This window comes from Phocoena sinus, chromosome 3 (genome assembly GCF_008692025.1).
Source record: "Phocoena sinus isolate mPhoSin1 chromosome 3, mPhoSin1.pri, whole genome shotgun sequence".
In the NCBI taxonomy this organism is placed as follows: Eukaryota; Metazoa; Chordata; class Mammalia; order Artiodactyla; family Phocoenidae; genus Phocoena; species Phocoena sinus.
The window spans coordinates 47,332,088-47,357,174 of NC_045765.1; the positions used below are offsets into that span (position 1 = coordinate 47,332,088).

Consider the following 25,087-nt stretch of genomic DNA (forward strand, 5'->3'; position numbering starts at 1 on the left):
CTGTCTCTAAGGTAAGATTCCTTGAAAGGGAGTTGAGAACCTGATTTTAGAGCTAGGAGGGGGATCAGAAGCATCCAACACCTTCGTTTTACAGATACGTAAACCGTGGCACAGAGAGGGTAACGGACCTGGGCAAGGTCAGAGAGTGAGTCGGTGGACGAGGTAAGTCTAGAACTCCGGGCTCCCGATCCCTTAGCTGGCCGCCTCTCAAAGATGTATTCACTGCGTCCTGCTCAGAACATCTCCTCAGTAAGCTGACTACAGTCCTTAACACACCGGCTTAAACACTGACTTAACGTTAAAATCGTGGAACTTCTGACGCCCAGAGTGGGATGGGGTCCCAGAAGTTGGCCAGGCCAAAAGTCCCCATTTTGTTGAGAAAATCAAGACTCAGGGAGGGTTCTGTATCCTGGGATCTTGGACCAGATTCAGGCAAGGTGGCAAACCCTGTCACCATGGCCTAGAAGGCCAAGAACCACAAACCCAATCCCGGCTCTTCGGGGAGCTCTAGGCCCGAAAGGGGCCGAAGACCAAGAGCCCGAGCGGTCGGGGGCCGCAGAGCCCCATCCTGCCGCCTCCACCCGCCGCACGCACCCCGGGCTCTGCAGTCCGCCGCCCGCCCCCGGCCCACCCGGCCGCCGCCTCACCTACGCCAGCCCTCCGTTTGTTGTAGTGGTGGAGGGAGGGAGAAACGCAACATACACTTCCCGCGGCCCCCACCGCCGGGGCGCTTCCGCTTCCGCCGCCCCTCGGGCACTTCCGGAGTGTTGGTATCCCGGGCTAGGCCCGCTCCCCATGCCCATGCTGGGTGTGGGGCGCGGGTGTCCAGTCCCGGCAGCCATGTTAAGCGTGGCGTTTCGGAGCGCGCTGGGGGCGCGTCCTTCATTCACGTGACAGCGGCGCCACGCCCAAAGCGTCTAGCGTCGGACGCCGGTTAGATGGTCGTGATTCTGTGGTTTGTTTTTTGTTGGCTTTGGGTGAGCTTTCAGTCTTCGCATTTCTCTTTTGTAAAGTAGCGAGCTAGGTTCCAGTAGCGATATTTCCAGAATTCGTTCACCTGAAAACAGAAAATCTTTTTTTTTTGGGGGGGTGGGGCAGTTAAAGATGTCAATGTTAAATAAGCCCTTCCCTACTTTTGGGGCATTGTCTCTACACGTAATTTACAATATTTTATAGTTTCCAAAGGGTTTTCACGTCATTGTCTCATTGAAAACTCCCTGACACCGTGACGTATGGGCAGGAGTCAGTTTAACCCGTTTTTTTTTTTTCCTTATAAAAATTATCTTCAGAGAGGATATGGACTGAAAAAAAATGCACAACCTGGAAGTTGAGAATTATGTTTTATTCAGCGCACTTGCTGAGGACTTGAGCCCGGGAGACAGCCTCTCAGATATCTCCGACGGACTGTTCTGAAGAGGTAAGGAAGGAACCAAGATATATAGGAGATTTTGCAAAAGAAAACAAAACGCAAAACAAAAACAGGTAGTCGAACATGAAAATATTACTGCTGATTAAAGAAAAAACAGACATGTCAAATTAGTGACTTTAGCTCTTTTTTATGTATGAGAAGATGTGAGAATCTGGGCTTATTGAAATCATTCCTTTGATATGTACCGTAAGCGTCTAGGGTCTGTAATCCTGTTTTTCTCCATCCTGACTCCCCTTAGGGTGCACCTTCAGGGACAGCTGCAGTGATTGATGGCTTGACGGCCACACCATTCTTTGCTAACTGAAATGGCAGGCAGCATTCGATGTCTACATAGGTAATTTCTCAGTGTCACACAGCTAGACAGAAACCCAGATTTTTACCCTCCAAATCCCGAGTTCTTGCCCCTAAGTACAGGTAACCCTTGAATATCTCTGGGATTAGGGGCCAAAAATTCATTTATAACTTTACAGTAGGTCCTCCTTATTGCAGTCCACATCTGCAGGTTCAACCAACCATAGAGTACTCACTCTGTGACCTTGAGATGTCAGCTCTAAGCCTTGGGTTTGTTAGGTAAAAATGGACATAATTGTGGTACCTGCATAGCAAACCACTGCAGAATTTAGTGGCTAACACAAATAATTTGTTAGGATTCTGTGAGTTGACTGGGCTCAGCTGGGCAGTTCTAGATTGGGGTTTCATGCATTTGAAGTTCGATGTCAGCTGAGACTTTAGTTAACTTTGGGCTCCAATGGAAATTATATTGTAGGCACTTTAAGGTGTAAGCCCTCTAGGCGCTTAGCTAGAACTGTCCACCAGAGTGCCTACACATGGTCTTCTCCCTCTGGTTTGGATCTCTCAGGGCAAATCGCTGGGTTCTGATAGGGAACACTCGGAAATAGAGCAGAAAGTGAGCTGTTCCAAGCCGTACAGGAGGAAGCTCAAGGACAGGACTTCATATGATCTAGCCTTGGGAGTAGAAGTTACTTCTGTCACATTTTGTTGATCAAAGAATCTCCCCAGATTCAAGGGGAGATAGGGAAGATTCCTCCTCTTAATTGAACGAGTAGCAAAGAATTTATGGCCATCTTTAATTTACCACGCTTTACCACGCTTTAGTTTACCTCATTTGTTTGTTTTTAACTGTTTGTTGTTGGAGGGATGTATGTAGACTTTATTAGCACATGCATCAAAAAGGAAGGCTGGGGCTTCCCTGGTGGCGCAGTGGTTGGGAGTCCGCCTGCCGATGCAGGGGACGCGGGTTCGTGCCCCGGACCGGGAAGATCCCACATGCCGCGGAGCGGCTGGGCCCGTGAGCCATGGCCGCTGGGCCTGCGCGTCCGGAGCCTGTGCCCCGCAACGGGAGAGGCCACAACAGTGAGAGGCCCGCATACCGCAAAAAAAAAAAAAAAAAAAGGAAGGCTGGTAGCCCCACCAGTACAGTCTTGAGTCTGTACATGAATGATTCTTTACATGATTTCTTTTTAATTGTGGTAAAATACACATAACACAGTTTACCATTTTAACCAATTTTATGTGCACAGTGGCATTAAGTACCTCATTGGCATTAAGAATATTTACATTGTTGTGCAACTGCCCTGCCATCCACCTCCAGAATTTTTTCATCCCCCCTAATTGAAACTCTATGCCCGCTAAGTAACAACCCCCACCTGCCCACCACAGCCCCTGGCAACCACCGTTCTACTCCCTGTACCTCATATAAGTGGACTCGTACAATATTTGTCCCTGTTTGTTTGGGTTTTTTCACTTAGCGTAATGTTTTTAAGGTTCATCCATGCTGTAGCATGTGTCAGGCTTCTCTTTTTAAGGCTGAATGATATTGCATTGTATGCATGTATTTATATTTTGTTCGTTCATCCATCAGTGGACATTTGGGTTGCTTCCCAAACGTCTGTTGTGAATAGACATTTGTGAATAATGCTTCAGGTAATATTAGTGTGCAGATATCTCTTCTAGATCCAGCTTTCCATTCTTTTGGATATATACCCCAAAGTGGGATTGCTAGATCATATGGTAATTCTTAATTTTTCCATAGCAGTTGCACCATTTTACAATCTCACCAACAGTGCAAGGGTTCCAATTTCTCCACCACCTTTCTCTCATTTGTGTTTTGTGAGGTAATATTTGTAATCCACTTAAAGAGTGCCTGGCACATAGCAAATATTCCGCAAAGGTTAGCAGTTACTGTTTGATTCTTCAGAAGCCTCTTTTTCTTCCTTCTTCTCAGCAGTGTTTGAAGTTGCAAGGGCTGAATTCTTAGGATGTGATATTCTTAGCATGAAGTTCACTTTCAAAAGCATCATAAATTTTCCCAAGTTACATAAGGAAATGCTGTGAAAGGATGTTGTACGTAGGTATGTGCATAGGGAATCGAAGCTTCAAAACCAAACACAAGGTGGTAGATTAGGCATGCACACACAAAAGGAAAAAAGAAAAGAAAAAGCTGCATAGGAGGCTTTTATAAACATGAGGTCGGAGTGAGCATAAAGGAGCAAGGCCCTTGTTTATCATTTTTAATTTGGACCATACTGTTCAAGATCAAGGTTATATCCCAAGAAAGTGAAAAGATTTAGAATGAAACTTCAGAAACTCAAAAAGCTTTCTTTTAAATAATTAGCCTTGGTACTTTCCTGGAGGTCGAATGGTTATGACTCTGTGCTTCCACTGCAGGGGGCACGGGTTCCATCCCTGGTCGGAGAACCAAGATCCCGCGTGCTGCATGGTGTGGCAGAAAAAAATAACAAATAAATAAATAGCCTTACTGTGTTTTCCCTGTCACTGCATCTAGTGCTGATCTTTTAGCCTGATCTCTAGAGGTGTGAGAGTAAATAAGTTATTTTTTTAGAAAAAAATTGTTTGAAATGCCAAGAGCTATTTACCATCAGCCAACGTTTACTAAGAGACTACATGGGACCTGGGAATATGTTAGACAGGGCTGCAGAGATGACTAGGAAACAGTCTCTGCTCCTAGGCAATCTGGGAGACATCATCTACAAGAACACTTGAGTGAAATTTGGGAAATCCTGGCACAGTGGAATGTCAGGATGCCCAAGCAGCACAGAAGACACTGAGTGAGTCCAGGCTCTATGCAGCTACACTTGAAATAGTAATTACAGACACCCTCTTCAGCTCACTTCTCCTTCCCCCATGAGCTTCTCTGTCACTCCTTCTTAGTTGTGTCTCTGTATCATCATCCTGGCTCTAGTGTCTCTCTTGCAAATTCGTATTGTTTTGTATTTTTTTAATCACAATGTCTCTCTACCAACCCTTTTAAATACATGATTATATTTAATCCCTATGAACTCTGTAAGTATTGCTTGCCCCATCTTACAGGTAATGTAACTCAGGTTCAGAGAGGTTAAGTATTTTGCTAAAGCTCACACAGCCAGTAAATAAAGATAATCATTGTGAAATTATCCCTGTCTTACTTCAAAACCCATATTCCTCCTGTGCAATCTTGTAATTTTGCCTCCAAATAACAATCTGTTTAATCTTCCTAAAGCACACTGGGTAATGTGTCAATGGCTCATTTTTTCTTCAACTTTAAACCTTGAAGTATACATTTGTAACTTGTTAATCAGACTTCCAAGGCCCAGTATTCATTGGTTGCAGCCTACCATTTCAATCTCATTTTGCTTCACAAACATCATGTCCTATGTGCACACAGGACTCACTGTTTCCCCTCACATACCCTATGACTCTCCTGACCTTGACTAAATGAGCAAGATGCCCCCCCTATAAGTAGAAGGTGAATCAACCTCATCCAGCTGTTACAAGGAAAGAAATGGAAAGTGCTGGTGAACTGGGCCCAGCTAGGTGAGCCCAATACTGAGATGGAAACTGATCTCCCTTAAATTCCAAAAGTAGCAGGTAGAAAGCAGTTGTAGTTTTCAAAAGCTGGTTGCATTTTGAGCCTGACATGGTTCATTCAACAAATATTTTGGGGATGAGGCATTGGACTAGGTGCAAGGGAACAATGATGATAAGTGGATATGTTTCTACCTGCAGTTTGCTAAAGGGAGACAATCAAATAAACATCCAGGTGAGTCAGTTTCTCAAACATAAATGGGGTGGGCACACAGTTAAGTTTAGTTGAAAGAAGGGATTAAGGAAAGGATAAATACACTCAGTTTTTGCTTTTAAGCACTTCAGTTGTTTAACAAAAAACCTTCACAAGTAAATGTTACAGGTCTATTCAATTAAACATAAATATGGCAAATGACAACTTTTCAAAATGCCAATAACATTTACAGTCTTAATAAAATTTTTATTCTCTTACAATTCTAAATTTACATCAATAATTAAAATTTTCAAGTTGGAATCATAAGATTCATCCATCATATTCTTTACTATGCTATATTTTCTTAAAATATAAATATTTAAAATTACAATTATTTGTAGACTGTTTCTTAACCCAAACTACAATATAGATGTGATTTACTCCTCATTTCTGTGCTTACGTTTAATCTTTTGGAGGTTATAAGACACTTACTTAAAAAATTCAATTCCCTGTACTGGGGGATTGCAGTTGCATATTGATGGGGGGGGTGGCTAAGCCCCATGATTTCCCTTCTTCCCACCCCCAACCCTTTTCCTTTTGGCTCTTGAACTATGAGAACACCTGCCTGGGGGTGGTAGCAGCCATTATATCATCATTTAGATGGAGTCTGTATGGGAGATGATGAAACCAGCATGTAATGAAATTCATAGACTAAAAGAGGGCAGAGGTGGAGAGTAAGACTCCTGGCATTGCTTAAGTCTGGGGATACTGCGGTGCTTGAATTAAGACCCACCCTGGATCCTCCTAATCACATGAACCCACACAATTCTTGTTTGACCTAAGTTTCAGTTAGATTTCATCACTCTTAACCAGAATAGTCCTAATATATTTCCTATGCTACGTTAGCCATTAATCTCCTCTATTATCCCAGATGTTCAGAAAACGTTTGTTACGCCAAATAGCCTTGAAAGTGCTTGAGGAATGAAGGAAGATGGGGAGAGTCTAACCTGCACCAAAGTGGTGGAGAATGAGGTGTCAGTATTAAAAGGTGAAATGAGGGGCTGATGGAGAACTCTGCAAAATTAGGGATACGGAGCAAGAAGTAACCATGAGAACGTAAATGCCCTGTGGTCCTCTGAATTTGGGAGGACACCAGACTGCCCATGGTTTGTGGGCCAGGATGTCAAATGATTTTGTATGGGTACGAAAGTGTATTTTCCAGAAGCTTTAGCTCTCTGGGTGACATTTCCTTGCCTTCTACCGAGATAGTAAAGTGTTTCAGCTCCTGGGAGTACCATAACTTATTATGATACAAATAGACTAAATAGTTAAGTGTGGTAGAGGCAGAAAAATAGCAGGGGATTGAGCTCTGGGCAGGCCTGAGGACAGCCTCAGATTCAGAGGAGGGAAAAATGGCATCCAGAAAGGGTAGTGTCAATGCATGTTGTTTTTGCTTGACTTCTTTCATTTCTCCTGGCAGTAGTGCCTCAATATTCCTTTGGGGAACAGTTCTTTATCCTCTTCTAGTCCACGTAGCAGGGCTGTCTCACCCCTGGCTCCTGCAATGCCTTGTAAATCAGTCCATTTCAATTTCAGTAATAGTTAAGCATGCTTGTAGCACTGAAGACTGATTCAGCAGTCTTATCCCAACTAGTCTAATAAGCATCAAATCTTTTGTTTTGAGAAAGGAAAGCTCTCTTCTACTGAAGTTGTATCTCTAGAACTGCCAGTGTCTACCACTGCAGTGGGAACGGGATGGGGTGGTCAAAGCCTGAGAATGAAGACAACCTCGAGGAGAGCATGGATGGATCCAAAACATGGAGAGAGAAAGATTCTGGCAACATTTTTTGAGACTCCGTATCTAGCCATGCCTGAATTCAGAGATTCCTCTGGACTTTTCAAGTACAGGTGCCATGGAAATCCTCCCTGCCTCCCCCACTTCGCTTCATATCCCCCCACCCCCCTTTTTAAAAATTCAGTCACTGAGTTGGATTTTCTTTTGGGTGTTATTCTTCCAAAGTTCAATATGCTACATGTAGTTTCCCCACTAGAGGGTGTAGCTCACTCACTGTACCAGGAGCAAGCCTTCAGAGAGGTAATCCGGCAGGCAGGCATTTGTTGTTAGACCTGTTGGGACGATGCAGGGTCCCAGCCACAGAGGTCGCATTGCTGATAGGGCCCTTGTCTTAGAAGACCTGGGAGAGCAGTCATGTTACCAAGTCCAAGCTCATACTGCTCACTGCATGACAGGCCAAAAAATCAAGAGACGAGGTATTGGGGCAAGGAATAGCAACTTTATTTGGGAAGCCAGGAGACCTAGAAGATGGTGGACTAGTGTCCCAAAGAACCATCTTACAGGAGTTAGAATTCAGGCTTCTTTTATACAAAAAGGGGAGGGAGTGTGACTGGTTGTTGCAAACTTCTTGGTGCCAGAATCCTTTGTGCTTCCAGCTGTCCACATAGGTCAGGTCACAATGTTCCTGTAAACTTCTAACAAGCCAATGTTATTCTCTGTTCTGCAACTTTTTATTTCTATACAGATGAAAAGTCTTATACCTTTAAAGGTCAAGTTTGGAAGGCAGAGCCTTGAGAATGGGCTATCATGTACATATCAGGTTTTTTCTTCTCTGTTACAGTCAGATGACCAAGGCAAGGAAATGGAATAGGACCAGGGTGCCAGGTGAAGACTTCATCTCAAGAACAATGAAGCTTCCTTAGTCTTAAACAGAAAAAGGTAAGGGCAAGAATGGCAGATAGATTTTGTCATCCATGCCAAATCTGATAGACACAGCCTGCTTGGATTGCTATGCTGAGAAAGATTTTTGAAACCATATTCAGCTCAGTGGCGTATACTGACATTGATTATTGATATCTGGTGTGGGCATGGGGAGAAGCAGGAGGGTTGGATGTGATAGATACTTTCCATCTATGGGTAAGATGTGTCTCAGTAGGAGTACTGTTGGCATTTTGGATGGGTTCCTTCTTTACTGTGTGGGACTGTCCAGTGCCTTGCAGGGCCTTCATCCACTGAATGCTAGTACTACCACTCCAGTCACTGTGACAAGCAAAAATCACATCCCAACATATTTTTAAACGCCTCATAAGAGAACAGTACTGCTCTACTTGAAAATCATTAGATTTGACTAAGAGTGACTTGACTTGGACTCACCTGAGAATTGATCTAGAGCTTCTTAAGTTCTTCAAGACTAACAGGAAAAAGTGAGGATTTTTCTTTTAGAACCTGAGAACAGACTTGTTACCAGTAGTGGATAGGAATTGAAAATGGAGATGGGAATGAAGAGTCTCTAATAAAGGGAAGAAGATGCTTATAAGGACAGGAAGTCAGGTAGAACCTGACAGCAGGTGATTAATATGTCATCCCTGGTTGGGGAAAGGGTAGAGGGAGCCTCGGCTGTTAGGGAAGGGGTATCCCATTAAACATCAGTGTTATTTGGAGTACCCCCATTCCACCTTAGCGTTCCATTGTCTTTAGGTGTTTCCTTAGGTCAGGAGTGTTGTCTTTATATGACAGTTCTCAGGGAGCTGCCCCCTACTTTGTACCTCTGAATCCACTGAATAATATCAGTCACATTAAATTATTTTTGGAACAAGTTAGCATATAAGCCAATGAATGAATAAATAAATGAATAAACTATTTCCTACCCCTTAATTTAAGAGTTCAAGTATCACCTATTTTCATATTCTTTATACCCCTGTCAACGCCCCTGCAGAGAGAAGTGAGAAAAGAGGGTTTGAACAACAGGCATGGTATTGTTGCCACTTTCAAGTTTTGCATTTGTCAAAGACCACGAGGAGCACTTTAGTTGGACAAATTGGGTTTATTATTCATCACCGCGAGGGAGAACACGCATGGAAGCCATAAGGTAACTCAGTAAAAGGATACTAGGAAGGATTTACTGTAGGATTTGGGATTATTAGGTTGATTTAGGGAAATTTTAAGGAAGGCTGGCTTTGCCCTGGATTGGATGCTTTTAGGAAGTGAGGGTAATTCTATGATTTGGTATCTTAAAAAGTCTTATTTAGAAGGAGGGAAGAATGGCCACAGGCTAGAGTTGTAATTGGTAAAGAAGCAACAGTCACTCATATTAGCCTAGATAGGGGATGTTTGGTAGTTTGGGTAATGTTTATGTTTTGCCTGTGTTCGGGCGTAATTATGGAGTAGTATTGTCTTTGTCTTGATGCATCATGGTTGCAGAGCAGCTTTGTTGGATGTTCATGTTTTGTGAAATTGTTTATGATAAACAGGAGAACATCAAGGCCTAGCTGTGAGTAGAAGGCCAAACTATAGCAATGCCATGGTCAGCTCCTGGATGTCATGGGTTGCTTTTCTCTTTCTCACATTTTATTATATATTTTTAATCATGTTTTCTTGCTCCCTCACTGGGTTGTAAACTGCACAAGGGTACAGGCTTATTTTGATTACCATTGAGGACCCAGAATCTAGCCAAGTCTCTCAGTTTCATAAGTCCTTAAAGAATATTTACTGAATAAATGAATGAATTGTCCAGTTAGCCTACCAGACTGTGAGTTGCTTAAACTCAGGGGTCACTTCCTACTCAGCTCTGTATTTCTAAAAACAAACACAATTCTGGTGCATCTCATTAAATATATCTTGAGTTAAAGAGGAGCTTTCCATAGGATAAGATTTATTGATTTTTTAAAAATAAGAAAATACAATGAATTCCGCTTTTTGAAGGAAAGATGATGCTTGATTCAAATCGGTTCACTCATGACGAACAAAGGAAAATCACTTCACATTCAAGATTTTTTGGCCTTCTGACATTTTCCACTGTGTTGAATTGTAAGAGTGAGGTGCAAAGCTCTAAGAGAAATTGATATAAATATTTAGTGACAATTTGTATGAAATACAACCTTTCTTCCTTCTACTCTGGCTGTACTATTATAGGGATTTTAAGCAAAGACAGGTCTTGATCTGTAAACTCTTAACTTAAAAATAACCCGGAACTACAAAGATTTTCCTCTCCCCTCAATACTCCCTTCACTCTGGAGACCCCTCTACTTTGTAATCATGGTGAAATATTATTAGAGCTTTTAGCAAATGTATAAACTTGTATGTGAAGTAGGGGGAAGGGAAAACAATGACTCCCTGAAGAACCATGGGAAAATCTTTTCACTTTTCTGAACCGGAATTTTCTTATTTGTAAAATCACCATAATTATGGTCATTTTGGGTACCTACTGAGATAGGCTCTTGGAGGCTCATAGTGAAAGTGCTCTATGAACTACAAACAGGGACGATTCATATTGTGGGGCAGCAAAGAGCATAATGGTCAAGAAAAAAATAGATACAGCAGTGTGGAAAACATAAGTGAAAATATTTGTCTTCAGCAGAAATGTAATAACAACAGCAAGCCAATTACTACATTTTGTGATGAATTATAGTCAGTGGACTTCTGTTATTGCATTTTTCTTGAAAAAGTGGTCCATTAAATAAAAAAAGTAACAGTAGCCACATAGGAAATAAAAAACATTGTTCATCTTCTGTAAATACTTCCTGTTTGACTTGGGCAAAGCAATTAACTTTGGAGTCTTTTCTTTTTATGTGTAAAAAGGGAATAATCTCATCCCTGCCTACCATGCAGTATTGGTATGGGTTTCATAGGTGCCCTGTTTAGGAAAGTACTTTCTGAACTCTAGCAGGCTGTTAATTATATACCTGTATTATTTATAGTAATAGCCTGAGAGTAATAGTATCTTATTCTTTTTTTTTTTTCACTTTACCTGCACCTAGCACAGTGTCTGGAACTTACTAGGGGTTTATTAAAGATTCATGAAACAAATGGACAAATAATGAGAGATTGTTTTAAAAAATTCTAAGGCTCTGGACAAATATAAGATTCTAATCAAGATAATGTGAAGTTAAGCTTGAGGGCTCTGAATGTTAGATTTCTGGAATCGTTTCTTGGTTTCTCCCCTCATGAGCTATGAGATCTTGAATAAGTCCCTAAATTCTCCAAATCTCAATTATAAAATGAGAGTTAATACCAATACCTACTTCATAGGATTGTTTTGAATACTGAATGAGATAATTCCTATGTAGCATCAAGCACAGTGCCTGACATATAATAAACATTAAAGTCAGGTGTATTTATAAGTTTTCAAAAGCTCCCCATCATGTAGTCTCTTTAATATTTTATGTTTTGGTATATATGTAATAAATATATTTTCAAAAGTCTGATCATACTGTATACATCATTTTATATCCTTACATTTTCTCTTTTTTAACTTAACATTGTATCATGATGGTTTTTAGAAAACGTAATGCGTAAGGTCTAGTGGGACTTTTTAAAAATCATATATGGCTTAAAAAGGATGAGCCTTTAAGCAAAATGTTCAGCCAGAGAGTTTTGGTGTTCTCAAGCAGATCAACCTTCTGACTGTCCCAGGATGCAGAAAGAAAGTATCAGACAGAACTTGAACTGGAACCTGAAGGCTGGAGGCGCGTGTGTTGTCAGTGTAAAAGTGTGCTTGACCCCCTCATCTTATTATGTACATGCCCTGGCCTCACATTTGGAATGCCTTCATAATCTGAAAAGAAAGCAACTACAGGCTAAAGAAGATACTGTGAAAGTTGGGAACTCAAATAATTCTTGTGTGTGAAATCTCTGAAACTGCTGGGCATGAGAAGCAGAATGGATTTCTCTACTGGCCTGGGACAAGAAGATTCTCACGAAATAGGTGTACTAAACATCAGGGAGAGGCATGGACAAGGATGTTTAAGTGGCGGTACCACCCTGGGAAAAGGAGAAGATTTAATTTGAGAAAACTGTACTTCCCTTCAGTCCTGTTACTATCTTTGGAGATGCTAAGAACTATTTGGGAAATAAAAACCTTGGACAATACTAAATTTCCTGCCAGTAAATTCAGAGGTCACTGGGGCATCTGCATTTTTAGCATTACCATAAGCAGTGACACATTTCCTTCTCTAACTGTTAGGAACTGTTAATTGCAGATATACTATAAATTATCGAAACCAATCATCTATTGTTAGAATACTTACTTTTCCCTTGTATGTTACTCTTAGAACTATTATGCTAAACAGATCTGTACATTATTGCTTAACACCACCTTTAATACTTTCTGTAGCACTCACAATAGCCAAAACAATTTGAGAAAGGACAAAGTTGAAGAATCCACCTTCCTAATTTCAAAACTTACTGCAAAGCTACAGAAATCAAGACAGTGTGGTGCTGGCATAAGGATAGACATATAGACCAATGGAATAGAATTTAGAGTCCAGACATAAACCCTTATATTTATGGTCAATTGATTTTCAACAATGATGTTAAGACGCTTCAGTGGGAAAGAGTAGTCTTCAACAAATGGTGTGGAGACAACTGGATATCCACATACCAAAAGTGAAGTTGGATCCTCTACCTCATACCGTATACAAAAATTAACTCAAAATGGGTCAAAGAGATAAGTGTAAGAGTTAAAATTATAAAACTCTTGGAAGAAAACACAGGAGTAAATCTCTATGACCTTGGGTTAAGCAACGGTTTCTTAGATATGACAAAGCACAAGCAACAGATAGATAAATTGGACTTCATCAAAATTAAAATCTTTTGTGCTTCATAGGACACCATCAATAAATGAAAAGACAACCCACAGAATGGGAGAAAATATTTGCACATCTATATCTGATTAGATACAAGTTCCTTGTATCCAAAATATATAAAGAACTCTTACAACTCAACAATAAAAAGGGAAATAATCTGATTAAAAAGTCAGCAAAGAGTTTGGATAGAAATTTATCCAAAGAAAATATACAAATGGCTAGTCGGTCCATGAAAAGATATTAAATATCATTTCTCACTAGAGAAATTCAGATTATAAGCATGAGATGCCACTTCACATCCACTAAGATGGTTGTCATAAAAAAGATGGACAATAACAGATGTTGATGAGGTTGGGGAGAAATTGGAACTCTCACACATTGCTGGTAAGATTGTAAAATGTTGCAGCTGCTTTGGATAACAGTTAGACAATCCTGTGAAATGTTAGACATAGAGTTACTATATGACTCAGAAATTCCACTCCTAGATATATACCCAAGAGAATGAAAAATATGTCCACACAAAACCTTGTAGATGAATATTCACAGAAATATTATTTATAATAGCCAAAAAGTATATACAACCCAATGTCCATTAATGGACAAACGGATAAGAACAATGTGGTATAGCCATACAATGGAATATTACTCAGCCATAAAAAGTATAAATAACTGATATGTTGTACAACGTGGATGAACCTTGATAACCTTATGCTGAAGGAAAGAAGTCGGAAACAAAAAGCCACATATTGTATGATTCCATTTATATTGATTGTCTAGAATAGGCAAATCCATAAAGGCAGAAAGTAAACTGGTGATTCCCAGGTACTGGGGGGATGGTAGAATGGATACAGGTTTATTTTTGATGAAAATTATTCTGAAGTTAGATAGTGTTGATCGTTTCACAACTCTGTGAATATATTAAAGCCTGGATTATATACTTCAACAGAGTAATATTCATCCTGCTTTTAAACTAAAACCCTAAGGATAAATTCTTAGCACTGAGAAGTTACTTTTCATTTCCCTGAAACCTTGGGATCCTAGGAAAATGGGTAGACAGTAAGTTTGAAGAAAGGATGGAAGTGAAGAGCTAGTAATAAATTTGGGAGAAGGGGTAGCAGTCATCTGTACAGTTTCTCTTCCCTCTAAGGAATGTCAGTGTGTTCCATGGAATTATCATGAGCACTCCCTTGGAAGCCTATAACGTGAAGTTTTGAGATTGTCTGGAAGATAGTGTCGTACTGGCTGAAAATGACTATGATATAGGTTTTATGGTCTGAGTGAAGGAAAGACTTGGTAAATATGGAAGGAGAACTAGGGGGTAGGTATGAAAGCATGTTGATGGTAAGATGACAACTATTCCGGTCTGTCCGACACTGTCCTGTTTTAGCACTCAAAGTTTTGCATCCCAGGAAAACCCTCAGTCTCAGGCAAACTGGGACAGTTGGTCCTCTAGTTAGAAGCAACATAACAAGGACACTGATGGTCTCCTATGTGACAGGTATTATGCTAGGCTCCCTTTATGCATTATCTTTTTCAGTTCTCACGGCCAACCTCTCAGGTAATTACTGAGGTTAATTATCTGTCCTAGATCATAGTTTAAATAGAAGAGCTGAAATTCCAATTCAGGTCAATAAGGATCAGTCGTCGCTCTTAACCACACTGTCAGTTCTGAGAGATTGAGTCCATACAACAAGTGATAAAACTTCAAAAAAAGATAACTTATAAAGGGTTAAGTTTAAACGTGCTTTTTATACCCATTATTACTTTCATTCTCCCCAAGAACTCATTCATTCATTCAATAAGTACTTACAGTGCTTATGAAGTACTAGACATAGTGCTAAGTACTATGATAAATCAAAAACCTGCCTTCTGACTTCATGGAGCTTAAAATTAGGAAATAAAGAAATAGAAAAAAGGGGACTTCCCTGGTGGCGCAGTGGTTAAGTATATCTGCCAATGCAGGGGACACGGGTTTGAGCCCTGGTCTGGGAAGATCCCACATGCTGCAGAGCAACTAAGCCCATGCACCCCAACTACTGAGCCTGCGCTCTAGAGCCCGTGAGCCACAACTACTGAAGCCCACGCACCACAGCTACTGAAGCCTGCGTGCCTAGAGCCCATGCTCCGCAACAAAAGAAGCCACTGCAACGAGAAGCCTGCGCACCACAACAGAGAGTAGCCCCCGCTCTCTGCAACTAGAGAAAGCCTGTGTGCAGCAACGAAGACCCAAAAAGCAGCCAAAAATAAGTAAATAATTAATTAATTTAAAAAAAGAAATAGAAAATAAAGTGCGAGTTATAAGAATTATGAAGGAAATAGAAGCATATTAACGTGGAAAATGTCAGAGATAAATCTGTGCTAGGTAGAATGGCCAGGGAAGGCATCTGTGAGGAATAAATATATAGGCTGAAACTTAAATGAAGAGGAAGAACTAGCCCTATGAAAATCATAGGGAAAACATTCTTATGTTTGTCCAAAGGTCCTGGAGCAGGAAAGAGCTTTGTACATTTGAAAATATTAGGAAAGAAGAGTCAGTGTGGTCAGAGCATATTTAGCAAGTGAAGCAGTAAATATAATCTCATATTTGTAAATAAGAACTCAAGGTTTGGAGGAGTTATGAGATTTGCCAGTATCACTTAACCACAAGGGCAGGACTCAACCCAAGATCTTCTGACTGAGTACTGAGACTTGTTGCTTTAATTGTTATCTTGAAAAGGGTGATTTGTCTGACAGCTATGATTTTCAAACATTTTAGGAACAAAACCTTTTTCACATAAAACCTCATATTGAAACCTAATGTTTAACACTGATAGAGGGAGGCTTCTCTGCTAGAGTTGTAGGTGAGACTCAAAATCTCACTTTAGTCCCTGTTACCCCACACCCCTTGGATTCACCCAGCAGAACTGAAACTCCAATGACGCTGTTTTCAGTTTAGAGGATCTCATCTTAAGGAGTTCACACACATTTTCCAAAATATGTAGAAGTGTTATCAGTCAGCTACACATTAGATTCTCAAAAGAGGGTTCTGTGTGGGGATTTTGGTTTTCACTTACATGTTCGCAAAGCAGTACACGCAGGAGTTAGAATATGTAACATTATTAGAAGCACATAATGGGCTGACTCTTACGGAGCATATGTGTTTCCGTTGTATAGCCTTCTTTTGATAATGATGGCACGAAACGTCCTAAAACAAAACTCATAGGTCAGACTCTACCCAGCATGATCTCTTAATGGCTTCTTATATAAGTTCTCGGGTGTTTTGTGCAGAGAGGAGATAATGATCAAACATGTCTTCTTTTAGACTTCAAACATGAAAACTCTTAAATTCAGCAGTCAGAGTCTTTGGAATTTTCTCTCTGAAAGGCAGCTGAGGCTATTCAGCCCTAATCCTTGACTATTTTGTATCTGTAACTTCTTAGAAGGGAAGTAGATTATTCTGGGAAGTGGCAATAATGACTATAACCATTGTCCAGGTGCCTCTGGAGTCATTTTAGTTCATCAAAATCCACCCTCCTTTTAACTCTTGTGCCTGGATTGGGCTACCCTGTGTGGTCCCACTCTGGCACTGGCTATAGTTCAGTCTTTTGAGGATTAGGAAGCTGGAATAGTGAGGGAAGAAGCTACCAGGTTCAGATTTTACCAGTTATCTCCCCCATTTTATCCTGATTTCTTCAATATTACCAGAGTTGGAGTAAGCTGGTCTTAGAGGAACTTGAGTGACAAAATAATTTGTCTGTAGGCAACAGGGAGACTTGGAAAGTTCATGTGAACTGTGTAATGAGCAGATTAAGAATGAGCTGCCACAATTCCCTACTCCATAGGTTCAGATCACAGTCTATCCATATATCCAGTTTTTTAGCCTACTGCCCTGTGTACAAAACTTCAGTGGCTCCCATTACTTACAGTAATGTTTCTCAGATTTGTTACTTGGTTCATGATTCCTTCTGAATTCATATACCATTTTTCTTTAATTGGCTGCCTTTTTAAACTTGACTAGTCCCCTTAGATTGGTCCTAAGCATGAATATCCATGATATCTTGAATTTGAAGTTGTACTTACATTTTTTCTAACACACATTTTAAAAAGCTATAATTATTGCAGTAAAAGATATTCATTGGCATATTAACTACAGTCATCACTAATACTATAAGAAAGTACTCAAATCACTCTTTGGGAAATACTGTTTTTGTCTCTTATCTCGTCTTTTAATGATTAAGCCCATATGGTTTGTTTGGGAAGGATTTACCGAAGAATTGATTCTTTAGTGTGTTCCTAAAGAATGAAAATGACTTCTAAAATTGGATATAAGTATAGAAAGAAGGATAATTTAACTAGAGGGAATTACAGTACAAAGACAAATGGGAATAGCAAGGACCCCAAGATGGTTTAAGTTAGCTAGAACCTAAAGTTGAGAAAGGGGAGTTCTCCTTTTAGGGACAAAGAGGCTGGGTCAAGGAGGATATGCAAAAAGTTTACGCTAAGAGTAGTAGGAGTCCTGCTTTAAGGAGGGTGGTGTCTCAATCAGATTTGCATTTTAGTAGGCCCATTCTTACGGTTGTGGAGAAGATTACTGTAGGGATTGATAGACTTTTCCTATTAAGATCCAGGTAGTAGATATTTTCCAATTAAAAGCCGTACTACACTCTCTGTTGCTCAGCTTTGTTGTTGAAAGCAGCCAGAGACAGTATGTAAACAAATGAGTGTGCCTGTGTTCCAATAAAATTCTATTTTCAAAAAGTGGTGGCCATGGTTTGCCAACCCCTGGATCAAACTAAGTGCAAAGAAATCGTTAGATGGCTCTTGAAATAATATGGGCAAAAAGTTAGAAGGGCTTGAATGAAAGCATCAGCAATGAACTTAGAGGGAAGAAGGTTATTAAAAAACAAAAATTAGGAGCTTTAATTGCTATCGGTAGATAAGGAGGTGAAGGAGGAGTAAGAGACAGGGATGAGTCCTGGTTTTCCTCAGTATTTATTTTGACAGAGATGTCTAGCTTGAACCATGTAAATTGCCACTGTGTAGCTCAAAAATGGTCAAATATTAGCAGTTTTATATGGTTTGATATGGTTCAACCTAATAGAAATACTACAAGCTTAGGATTGTAAAATCATTCTTATGCAGGAAGTAGCAAACTTACCTTATATGCAATGTTACCAATAATATCTGGAAAAAAAAATTTAGTAAAAGGATCAAAAAAATGTAGTGTTGAGATGTGAACAGCTACTTTGCCCATTAAGTAACCTCATGCAAATCAATAACCATGAAAATCATAGAAAAATATGCAGCTTCTTCACACAAGGTTTGTCTGACCAGGCCTGATTCCCAAACACTGTTTCCTTCCCCTCCTCATGCCTGACACACAATGTGCCACCTGAGAATTCAGCCTTAGCCCATTCTAGCTTTAATGCTGACCTTAAGCAGGAGAGATTTAAACCCGGGGACTCAACATATCCACTGCTGGGCAGCTCACACATTGTCTAGACCCATTTTAGAGACAAGTCTGGTTCTTGATAGTCAATCCTGGCTACCTGCTGACAGAACTCTTAGATACCTGCCTTCATATATATATTTTTTTTAATTTCCTGTCTTGAATATACTCTTTCCAAATTCTCTATGTTTCTAAGGAAGCGTCTTCCTTTGTTTGGCCTCTGTGTCAACAACTGCTTACCCAAACTATTAACTGTTCTTGTTACCTTCATCCTTTATGTCTACCTCACAGCCTTGACTTCTTTCAGCTCTGAGGCTGAAGCTTCTCTTTGCCTCCCCCTCTATCTTTGTCATCGTGCCAGCAGATTGTTTCACATCACAGACCTCCCTTGTTGGTGTCATTTTGCTGGACTTAGGAAGAGCTGAGCCCTCTCTTGAGATTTGATAACATCGGGTTGTGCTGTAATAGTAAGCCACGTCAGAAACTGACCCTGCTTTGTGTAGAAGGCCTTTGTGTGTGTGCGCACGCACGACACAAGTGTGTGGGGGTGTCTGGCTGGTGGGCAAGTATCAGGAAGAAGAGGGAGGAGAGAGGAAATTGATTATCAAGTCAGAGACCGATTATTTATCAAATGTTCGTTGTACATTTTAGGGATCATCCCTTAAAATATCTTGAGTCTGAACCTCTCTGTGGCAGAATTTTTGGGATATTAAAAAATGGACTCAACCACCAATAATCATTTTGGTTGAAGCAGTGAATTCGTTAACTCCAAGAGAAATTTCAAAAATCCCAACATCCAGAAGTCAGTTATCATTGGCTGGTTACTTCCCTTAGAAGATCAAATGTTTACTCCCTCCCTGAGGTTCTGTGATAAATCCTTACATGAGAAATAGGCAATAGCCAAGACAGCCACAGAGAAAGGTTTCATCTTTTCCGTAAAGAACAACGTGATTCATCCGCGGGAGTTCCTTCAGTTGAAAGTTCATAGCAGATCCTCAAAGGCTCAGTTCTGTTGATGATCTGAGAGCTGTGGCCCCGTTATGAGAACCTTAGAACCCATTATGAAGTCACTTTGCTAATAACTGTTTACATGTGACACTGAGGGCAAAGTCATCCTGTCACTAAAGAACAAGAGTTGCAGGTAAAATGTTTCCTTCTTAACAGGCTTTGGAGCTGAGGCTTTGACAGCATGATATAACATTGTTTTGTTTGATTGTTAAATTATTCAGTTCCATAGAAGTGTGTATATATATATATATATATATATATTTTTTTTTTTTTTTTTTTTTTTAATTTACGTCTGCCTTCAACACCTGCTCCCCTCAACCCAAAGATTCTGATTCAGTAGGTCTAGAGTGTGACTCAGACATATAACACACACACACACATTTAAACTGCATAGTAGAATCTGATTTGCCTCTTTAATTGAGAACCAAGGATTAGGAGACTATAATTGTCTACTAAAGAGTTGATTTTGGGGGTCCTTTCCTCTCTTACTTCTTAAAGGCAATTGTTCTGTTTTGCTAGAGCAATCTCCTTTTTTTAAAAAATGAAATATTGTTGATTTATAATATTGTATCTTTTCAGGCATACACCAAAGTGATTCAGTTATATATATATATATATATATATATATATATATTCAGATTACTTTCCATTATGGGTTAATACAAGATATTGGATATAGTTCCCTGTGTTACCCAGTAAATCCTCTTTGCTTATCTATTTTATGTATAGTAGTTTGTATCTGTTAATCCCATACTCCTAATTTATTCCTCTTCACCTCACTTTTCCCTTTGGTAACCATAAGTTTGTTTTCTATATCTGTGAGTCTGTTTCTGTTTTGTAGATAAATTCATTTGTATTATTTTTTAGATTCCACATATAAGTGATATCATATAATATTTGTTTTTGTCTGACTTCAATTAGTGTTATATTCACTAGGTCCATCCTTGTTGCTGCAAATGGCAATATTTCATTCTTTTTTATGGCTGAGGAATATTCCATTGTATATATATACCTTCTTAAACCAATCGTGTCTTGATGGGCATTTGGGTTCCGTGTCTTGGCTATTGTAAATAGTGCTGCTGTTAATATTGGGGTACACATATCTTTTCAAATTAGAGTTTTCATCTTTTCTGGTATATGCCCAAGAGTGGGATTGCTGGATCATATCATTGCTCTATTTTTAGTTTTTTAAGGAACCTCAATAATGTTTTACATAGTGGCTGCACCAGTTTACATTCTCAGCAATAGTGTAGGAGGGTTGCCTTTTCTCCATACCCTTTCCGGCATTTATTTTTTGTAGACTTTTTGACGATGGCCATTCTGATCAGTGTGAAGTGATGCCTCATTGTGGTTTTGATTTGCATTTCTCTAATAATTAGCAATGTTGAGCATTTTTTCATGTGCTGTGTTGGCTATCTGTGTGTCTTCTTTGGGGAAATGTCTATTTAGGTCTTCTCAGTTTTTTGATTGGGTTGCTTGTTTTTTTGATACTGAGTTGTATGAGCTGTTTGTATATTTTGGAGCATTAACCCCTTGTCAGTCGCATTGCTTGCAAATGTTTTTTCCCATTCTGTAGGTTGTTTTTTCATTCTGTTGGTTTCCTCTCTGTGCAAAAGCTTTTAAGTTTGATTAGGTCCCATTTGTTTATTTTTACTTTTATTTCTTTTGTCTTGGGAGAGCTAAGAAAATATTGCTACGATTTACGTCAGAGAATGTTTTGCTTTTGTCTTTTCTAGGAATTTTAGGCTGTTGTGTCTTATATTTAGGTCTTTAAACCATATTGAGTTTTTTTGTGTGTACAGTTTGGAAGTGCTGTAATTTCATTGATTTACATGAGGCTGTCCAGCTTTACCAACACCACTTGCTGAAGAGACTGTCTTTTCACCATTGTATATTCTTGCCTCCTTTGTTGTAGGTTAATTAACTGTAGTCATGTGGGTTTATTTCTGGGTACTCTATTTTGTTTCATTGATCTATATGTCTGTTTTTGTGCCAATACAATGTTGCTTTGATTACTGTAGCTTTGTAGTACTGTCTGAAGTATGGGAGGGTTATGCCTCCAGCTTTGTTCTTTTTTCCCCAGGATTGCTTGGCAATTCTGGGTCTTTTGTGGTTCCATATAAATTTTAGGATTATTTGTTCTAGTTCTGTGAAAAATGTAATGGGTTTTTTTGATAGGGATTACATTAAATCTGTAGATTGCTTTTAGTTATATGGCCATTTTAACAATATTAATTTTTCTAATCCAAGAGCATAGGTTAGCCTTCCATTTCTTTGAGTCATCTTTAGTTTCCTTTATCAATGTGTTATAGTTTTCAACATACAGGTCCTTCAACTCTTTGCTTAAGTTTATTCCTAGATATTTTATTTTTTTTGACATGCTTTTAAATGGGACATTTTTTTAAAACTTTCTGATATTTCATTGTTGGTATAAAGAAATACAACAGATTTCTTTATATTAATCTTCTACTACCTTATTGAATTCATTTATTAGTTCTAAGAGTATTTGTGTGGAGTCTTTAGGGTTCTCTATATAGAATATCATGTCATCTGAAAATAGTGTCATTTTTACCTCTTCCTTTCCAATTTGAATACCTCTAATTTCCTTTTTTTTTGTCTGATAGTTTTGGTTAGGACTTCCAATATTATGTTGAATAGAGTGATGAAAGTGGGCATTCTTGTCTTGTCCAGAATTTAGTGGGAAAGCTTTCAGCTTTTCACCGTTGAGTATTATGTTGGCTGTGGATTTGTCATAACTGGCTTTTATTGTGTTGACATATGTTCCCTCTAGACCTACTTTGGTGAGAGTTTTTAGCATAAATGGATGTTGAATTTTATCAAATGCTTTTTCTGCATCTGTTGAGGTGATCATGTGCTTTTTATCTTTTCTTTTGTTAATGTGGTGCATCACACTGATTGATTCGCATATGTTAAAACATTCTTGTGACCCTGGAATGAACCTAAATTTATCATAGTGTGTGATCCTTTTTATGTATTGTTGGATTGGTTTGCTAATATTTTGCTGAGGATTTTTTCATCTGTATTCATCGAAGATATTGGCCTATAGTTTTCTTTTTCTGTAGTATCTTTGTCTGGTTTTGGTATCAGGGTAATGGTGGCTTCATAGAGTGAATTTGGAAGTGATTCCTCCTCGTTAATCTTTTGCAAGAGTTTGAGAAGGATCAGTATGACTTCTTCTTTATGTTTGGTAGAATTCCCCAGTGAAGCTATCCGATCTTGGACTTCTGTTTGTGGAGATTTTTTCTTAAATTACAGATTCTATTTCATGTCTAGTGATTGGTCTGTTCAAATTATCTGTTTATTCTTGGCTCAATTTTAGCAGGCTGTAAGTTTCTAGAATCTTGTGCATTCCTTCTGGGTTGTCCAATTTGTTGAAATACAACTGTTCATAGTATTCTCTCATGATTTTCTATGGTATCATTTGTTATTTCTCCTCTTTCATTTCTTATTTTGTTTATTTGGGTCCCCTGTTTTTTTCTCAGTGAGGCTGGCTGGAGGTTTTTTATCCTGTTTGTCCTTTCAAAACAACAGCTTTTGGTTCTACTGATCTTTTCTATTGTTTTTTAAATCTGTATTTACCTCCTCTCTGATCTTTATTATTTCCTTCATTCTGCTGACTTTAAGTTTTGTGTGTTCTTTTTCTAATTCTTTTAGGTGGTAGGTTAGGTTGTTTACTTGAGATATTCTTATTTCTTAAGGAGGGCCTGTATCACTATGAATTTCATCCTTAAAACTGCATCTCATAGATTGCTGCATCTCATAGATTTTGTAAGGTTGTGTTTTATTGTCATTTGTCTGTAGGTGTTTTCTGATTTCCTCTTTGATTTCATTGTTCGGTCACTGTTTTTTTTTTGCGGTACGCAGGACTCTCACTGTTGTGGCCTCTCCCATTGCGGAGCACAGGATCCGGACGTGCAGGTTCAGCGGCCATGGCTCACGGGCCTAGCCGCTCTGCGGTATGTGGGATCTTCCCAGACTAGGGCACGAACCCGTGTCCCCTGCATCGGCATGCGGACTCTCAACCACTGCGCCACCAGGGAAGCCCTGGTCACTGGTTTTTTTAGTAGTATGTTGTTTAGTCTCCATGTGATTGTTTTTTTCCCATTTTTCTTCCTGTGGTTGATTTCTAATTTCATACTGTCATGGTCAGAAAAGATGCTTGAAATAATTTCTATTCCCTTAAATTTGTTGAAGCTTGTTTTGTGTCTTAGTATGTGGTCTATCCTAGAAAATGTTCCATGCACTATTGAAAAGAATGTGTATTCTGCTTTTCTTGGATGTAGTGTCCTGTTGATATCAATTAAGTCTAGCTGTCCTATTATATCATTTAGTATCTGTTGCCTTATTAATTTTCTGTCTGAAAGATCTTTCCGTTGATGTCAGTGGGGTGTTAAAGTCCTTTACTTTTTTTGTATTCCTGTCAGTTTCTCCCTTTAAGTCTGTTAGTACTTGTTTGCTGTGTTTTCGGTGCTCCTATATTGGGTTCATATATGTTAACAAGTGTAATACCCTCTTCTTTTATTGATCCCTTTATCATTATATAATGTCCTTCTTTGTCTTTCTTTATGGACTTTGGCTTAAAGTCTATTTTGTCTGATATGAGTATTGCTTCTCATGCTTTTTATCATTTCCATTTGCATGAAATATCTTTTTTCCATCCCCTCACTTTCAATCTATGTGAGTCTTTTGCCTTCAGCTGAGTCTCTTGTAGGCAGAATATTGTAGGTTCTTGTTTATTTTAATCCAGTCTGACACTGTGTCTTTTGATCAGAGCATTTAGTCCATTGACATTTAAAGTAATTATTGATAAGTAAGTACTTATGCCATTTTAAATCTCGTTTTCCAGTTGATTTTGTAGTTCTTATTTGTTCATTTTTTCTTTTGTTTTTCCTTTTGTGGTTTGATGTTTTTCTTTTGTATTATGCTTGAATTCCTTTCTTTTTGATTTTTGTGAATCTGTGTTTTTAGTTTGTGGTTACTCTGGTTTTCAAGTATGTTAACCCATAACTATATCTACTTGCTTTAGACTTATATAAGTTCAAACACATTTTAAAAGTTGTACAATTTTTTACTCCCCTACCCCACATCTCGTGATTTTGATGTCCTGTTTTATTTTTTATCTTCACATTTATCCTTTTTCTCTTCACTTTTACAAAAAAAGGTTTTTGATTGTTTTTTAATCAATGTAATGGCTTATTTAAGTGATCTTCAATCCCTTTATATACTTGCCTTTCCTATTGTGTTTTTCCCTTTCCTGTAGAACTTTGCTTCTTTTCTATTTAGAGAAGGTCTTTCATTATTGCTTCTAGGTGAGGTTTAGTATTACTAAAATAGTATTTAGTATTAGTGTTTAGTATTTAATATTTTAGTTTTGGCTTCTTTGAGAAATCTGTTATCTCTCCTTTTATTGTAAATGATAATCTTGCTGGGTAGGGTATCCTAGTTTGCAGGGTTTTCCCTTTCAGGACTTTGGATATATCATGCCACTCCCTTCTGGCCTACAAAGTTTCTGTAGAGAAATAAGCTGATAGCCTTATGGGGGTTCCCTCGTTATTGACTCTGTTTTTCTCTTGCTGCATTTAGA

At 39.0% G+C, this 25,087-nt stretch overlaps 1 protein-coding gene and 1 long non-coding RNA gene across 8 annotated transcripts in view; one reads left to right on the forward strand and one right to left on the reverse strand.

The window, feature by feature from the left end:
* FBXO38 (F-box protein 38) overlaps positions 1-763 on the reverse strand; it is a 53,607-nt gene extending 52,844 nt beyond the window's left edge. For 5 of the 6 annotated variants that reach the window (XM_032626107.1, XM_032626106.1, XM_032626105.1 and 2 more), the window contains exon 1: positions 648-763. The gene's annotated coding sequence lies outside the window, so the exon portion shown is untranslated. Of the gene's footprint in view, positions 1-128; positions 570-647 lie in introns of those variants that run through there. The other variant, XM_032626102.1, reaches the window with a different exon arrangement.
* Positions 764-898: 135 nt separating this feature from the next.
* LOC116751953 overlaps positions 899-25,087 on the forward strand; it is an 86,830-nt gene continuing 62,641 nt past the window's right edge. The window contains exons 1-4 of one of the 2 annotated variants that reach the window (XR_004349374.1): positions 899-977; positions 1,290-1,417; positions 8,084-8,181; positions 9,179-9,331. This is a non-coding gene — a long non-coding RNA (uncharacterized LOC116751953). The remainder of the gene's footprint in view (positions 978-1,289; positions 1,418-8,083; positions 8,182-9,178; positions 9,332-25,087) is intronic. The other variant, XR_004349373.1, reaches the window with a different exon arrangement.